Source organism: Microtus ochrogaster, chromosome 22 (assembly GCF_000317375.1).
Source record: "Microtus ochrogaster isolate Prairie Vole_2 chromosome 22, MicOch1.0, whole genome shotgun sequence".
Classification (NCBI taxonomy): Eukaryota; Metazoa; Chordata; class Mammalia; order Rodentia; family Cricetidae; genus Microtus; species Microtus ochrogaster.
The window spans coordinates 18113410-18118989 of NC_022023.1; the positions used below are offsets into that span (position 1 = coordinate 18113410).

General features: G+C 50.3%; 1 pseudogene; it reads left to right on the forward strand.

Moving 5' to 3' along the window:
* The first annotated feature begins 1161 nt into the window (after positions 1-1161).
* Positions 1162-2046, forward strand: LOC106144049 (annotated as a pseudogene).
* Positions 2047-5580: the final 3534 nt, after the last annotated feature.

Sequence of the window (5580 nt, forward strand, 5' to 3'; positions counted from 1 at the left end):
GTTTTTTGCTGTCATGTTCTTTAGGGTCATGTGGCAGCATAAACAGGGTTTCTCCGTAGCTTGAACTCACAGAGATCCGCCTGCCTCTGCCTCCCGAGTGCTGGGATTAAAGGCGTGTGCCACCACCGCCCGGCCTCAGGTTCCACCTTACCCCCCAAGGTGCCTCCGATACAGGTGGACACACCACACATCCACTGTGACCTTCTACCTGAAATCGCCACTCGGTCACCCCCAGGCCTCAGGTGCATGTGAGTCCCCCACCCCACACACCCGAGCTCTCCTTCCTCCGTCCATCAGCAGCCACTACTCCCATTCACCCCTCCCTGCCTTGCCAAGGCCTTGGGTGTATGTGTGCAGGTAGAATCTGCCCTCAGCACTCAGGCCGAAGGAAGAAACCAACAGGGATCCTGAAGGAGATCTGGGGCCTGGGGTTCCAAAGACAGAATGTTGCCACACAAACATGGCTGGGTGTGAGTTCTTGATCCGACCATTTAGAGAGAGGTTCAGCTAAAGAACCGAAGCCTATCTTTCCCAAGTGCAAAGGTCACACTAACCTTGCTCACAGGACGTCCATCTGTTTCAGTGCTGAGGAACAACAGGACAGTTCCTCTTTGGAGAACTAATCTCTACCGTCTTTATCTTGTGGCTCCTTCGGGCCTCCCTCACGCCTGTCACCGGGACTTGAACGGTTCACACCTTCCTTTCTCAGAGCTGCAGGAACCTTAGCATGGAGCTGAGGTACGGCCAGGTCTTCTGGGCGAGCTTGTGCCTCTTAACCCAGTGGAGCGGGAAACTTTCACTGTTCATCTGAGTGGTTGCTGCGGGAGCGCGCCTTGCGCACCTTCAGCCAATAGACTTTAAGATACCAGCCCACTTGGGCGTGGTCTCGTTAGCTTTAAGAAGCAGCGGTAGCTGTGTTCTTCCAGCTCCACTTCAGGCTACTAGACTCCTTTCCTGGCCGCGCAGAGGGCTGTTGTCTGGGACTCGGTGAACTGTAAGTTTTTTTCCCTTTAAATAAATAACCATTCTATTAATCATAATTCCAAACTGGTGTGGGATTGTTTGTGACTTATGCCTTCAAGTGGGTACCTTTTGCAATTCCTCTGCCTTGAAATACCACTCACCGCTTCTTCTTCTTCTTCTTCTTCTGGAAAACACCAAATGACGGATGACGTCGGTGCAGCGGGAGGGCCCAGAGGACCCGGGGGCCAGGATTAGGATGCCATGGCAATTTCCGCAGAGGATTTGGCAGCAGTCTGAGGGGCCGAAGCTGTGGTCAAGGCCGTGGCTGAGGCCCAGGCTGCGGGGCTCCAGGAGGTAAAGCTGAAGACAAGGAATGGATTCCCGTCACCAAGATGGGCCGCCTGGTTAAGGACATGAAAGTCAAGTCCCTAGAGGAGATCCTCCTGTTCTCCCTGCCCATTAAGTAATCTGAGATGATTGACTTTTTCCTGGGAGCTTCCCTAAAGGATGAGGTTCTGAAGATCATGCCGGTGCAGAAGCAGATTAGGGCAGGGCAGGGAACCAGGTTCAAGGCTTTTGTCGCTATTGGGGACTACAATGGTCACGTAGGTCTCAGTGTCAAGTGCTCCAAGGAGGATCCGAGGGGCCATCATCTTGGCCAAGCTTTTCATTGTCCCTGTGCGGAGAGGCTACTGGGGGAACAAGATTGGCAAGCCCCACACTGTTCCTTTCAAAGTGACAGGCCGCTGTGGTTCTGTGCTGGTGCGTCTCATCCCTGCCCCCAGAGGCACTGGCATAGTCTCTGCTCCTGTGCCCAAGAAGCTACTGATGATGGCTGGCATTGATGACTGCTACACATCAGCCAGGAGCTGTACAGCCACACTGGGCAACTTTGCCAAGGCCACCTTTGATGCCATCTCTAAGACCTACGGCTACCTGACCCCCGACCTCTGGAAAGAGACTGTGTTCTCCAAGTCTCCTTATCAGGAACTCACTGACCATCTTGTGAAAACCCACACCAGAGGCTCTGTTCAGAGGACCCAGGCTCCAGCTGTGGCCACCACATAAGGGTTTTTATACAAGGAAAATAAAAGTGAATTAAATCTGTTAAAAAAAAAAAATACCACTCACCGCCTCTCCTGTTCCCAGAAACATGCTCTCCTTGGTCACAGTAAGCAAAATGATCACCCAAAAACACGCCCACAAGCAGAGGCCTCTTCACGATCCGTGCATGGAGAGAGGACCGGAACACTGCTTTTCATGAGTCTCGCGGAGCAACAGATTGGTGTTGTCACAAAGACAGTGACAGTCACTGTGAGGGCAGGCGTTGAGTGAGGTCTTGTCCCTCACTGTGACAGTGGTGCTGGCCTCCTGTGGCCTCTGAGTGAAGACGTAGGACTCTTAGCTCCAGCACCACATCTGCCAGTACACCGCCATGCTCCCCGTCATTGATCACAAATGGACTGAACCTCTGAAACTGCAAGCAAGCCACCTCAATTCAATGTTTTCTTTATTAGAGTTGCCATGATCATGGTGTCTCTTCACAGCAATAGTAACCCTGGCTAAGACAAGATGGCAGCATTCTGGTCCCTAACAGCTCACTGGTGTTGTCAGTGAAGTCAGTGTTCCTGCCCAGAGTTTCTCAGTCCACCTGAGACTCTTAGGTCATTAACCCTTCAGATCCTGGAGACAGATTTTTAAAAAAAGAAGAGAGGCAAAGTATTCCATCATTGGCTACTTCCTGACAGAGATGATAAAGGGACATAGGTTCTGTCCCCAGAATCTAAGAGAGGATTGTTCTGGTTGACATTATGGAGCAGGAGGCAACTTTTAACCTGTGGTGTGTCATATGACGGACATCAGGTGACCCTAGAGAAACATCTGAAAGCTAATTATTAGAGGGCTGAAAATGGGAGGTTCCAGAGTGAACCTGAGAGACTGACCAGGAAGAGGGAGGAGGAGAATCAGGAGCCAGAGAGAGGAGGTGGGTGACCAGAGATGGGGGCCCCATAGAAGACAGAGGGAGAGTTTGTATTGTGTCTCAAAGGACTGTGGGTATCTGGCAGACGGAGTCAGTCAGAACGGGAAGGACGTCAGGAGAGGTGGTAAACGGGAGGGAGCAACAGCTCAACCTTCTGGATCTGGGAAGAATGGAGGAAGGGAAGAGGCTGGAAAAGAGCAGCCATCTCAGGAGGTCACTATAAGTGACCTCCTCATCCCCCCTATTGTCATCAGCAGTTTGCACAGGACCTCAGGATGTTGAGCACCACCATGATTGACAGAAAACATCCATCCAGCCTTCCTTAGAGCTGCACTGTGTTCACACTGAGACCTCATCAGCCTGGTTACCCCCAAGGCATGGGGTTCTCTAAAGGAGTAACAACAGATCGGCTCTGAAGTCTCCCCAATCTTAACTGCCTTTGACTCTGTGCTTAGTTAATCATTTGTTTGTCTGTTTATTTATTTGAGACGAGGCCTACCTATCTATGCTGTACAAGCAGGTCTTAGGCCCCCTAGGTTAAAGGGATCCGAGTAGCTGAGACACCTGGTATATGCTCCACATCTGGATTTGACTTTCCTCTTAGCCCTTCAGCTTTGAAAAGGCCATGGGGGGCGTACCAGCTGTTCCAGCCCCTGAACAATGAGATCAATGAGACCCTGATTGATCTCTGCGATAAGCAGGATGTTGGGAAGGGGTCTTAACAGAAGGGTGCTTGGGAACCTCTGTGCTGCTGAGGGCTTGAGGAACAATGGGGTATCCTGAGGAACTCCTAGGGATGAAGCAGCCACTGGGGCCACTCCTATCCCTTGTCCTGCCTCCCCCCCCCCCAACATCAACAAACAGGCAGATCCCCTGTCTGTCCCAAGCTACCTGCTGTTTGAGGGTAGGAGGCCGTCTAGCAGAGACAATGATAGCTCAAAAGAGTAGAAAACATAAGTGTTCCCCACACAAGCTTAAAATGAAGAGACAACTTGTTTCTTTTCTAAAGTAATGAAACTCAAGAGTATGGCCAAGGTTCTCAGACCCAGAACTGTCTAAGGAGGCAACCCCTGACTCTGAGGCGGAACGGCATGTCTGATCTGGGGTGGCAGAGACGGAAAAGATTAACCACAGCGGTGGAAGCAGCTGGGAGTGCAGCTGTCACCCCGAGGAAAGCGAGGAAAGCGCAGTTTGTTGAAAGCTGCTCCAACTGTCTGCAGAGCCTGGGGCGCTAAGTGCAGCCACACCCAGGGAAGGCCCGAGTTAGGAGTGAGGCGATGCTGCCCTCTAGAGGCCAGTCCTGAACTGTCACGGTACTGAAGATCTGTTTCATGGTCTGGTGCCCTGTGGAAAACACCGGAGTTTCAGAGCGTGTCCCTGATTTGGGGTTCAAACAAGTACAGAGAATCCAACCTAGGCAAAGTGTAACCCCCTCAAGTGGTCTCCCCAGCCCATTTTCCTGCCTTTGATAAATGCAATATGGTTCTATGTGAGAATTTTCTTGCTTTTAGCAAAGTGTGACTGAAATAGTCAAACACATGGCGATGCCCTATTGTACTAAAAAGTTTTACTTAAAAACAATTGCATATTTTGAATCAAGCAAGCTGGTGTGCTCCAATACCTCCAGGACTCAAGAAGCAGAGGCAAGAAGGTGGCCATGGCGAAAAGCTGGGGAGACATAGCAAAGCAGTTTCAAAAAAGGAAAAAATTAAATACAAGAAAAATTACCTGTATTATGCTACAAGAGACAACGTTAGCACCTAACCTGCAGAAAACAGCTCTTCAGACCCGGCAGTCTGAGTCAGCGCCTTCAGTCTGGCGAGCGAGAGTCAGCATTCCTTCACAGCGCTCGCTCGCTTCCTGGCTTTGTTATGAATCAGTCTGAAAACAGAGCAGCAGATGAAAGGGACACGCGTTTCATCTCAGACAGGGGCCATCCAGCCAGGGGTTCCCTGGTTCTCAGACACTAACAGCTTTTATGGCTGGTAACGTCCTTCCCGATGCTTTGTCCCTGGAGCAAAGGGGCTCAGGGTGATCTGGGCTTTAGTGAAACGTGATGGTTGTGTCCTGTGACCTCACCCAGCAACCCCAAGGATCCAGTCCACTGGCCTTTCCAGGTGGGTCTAGAGAAACCTTAAACCCTTGCTCAAGTCAAACCATCCCGGGGTCTCACGAGCCACGCATGTGCTTAGTGGGACTATCTACCTCTGCCACCAGATTGAAATATAAATAATAGGTCAGTAGTTCTAAATCATTACCATTAAAATCCCATTTTACAAACAAGCAGCCCTTTAAAATGTCTTGTGGGTTTATCCACAGTCTGAGAGTCTCAGAGATCACTCTTCTATGGTTGGACCACAGGCTCCATGAGATCAACACTGTTGTCTTAGCCAGCAACCTCCACTTTATTTTTGGGACAGTCTGTGGTCATCAGGTATAGTGGTCTGTAGTTTTCTCTGTTTTTTTGATGTTATATCTTTATTGGTTTGGGTAGTGTTAGGAGCCAATTTTCTCCTAAAATCATTGCAGAAACCATCACCCTAGGGGAGTCTGCAGAGAACCTCACACCCCTAATTGTGTTAGGAATCGTTCTATTGACAGAGCCTATCCCACACCCAGATTGGCTGTTAATGGAG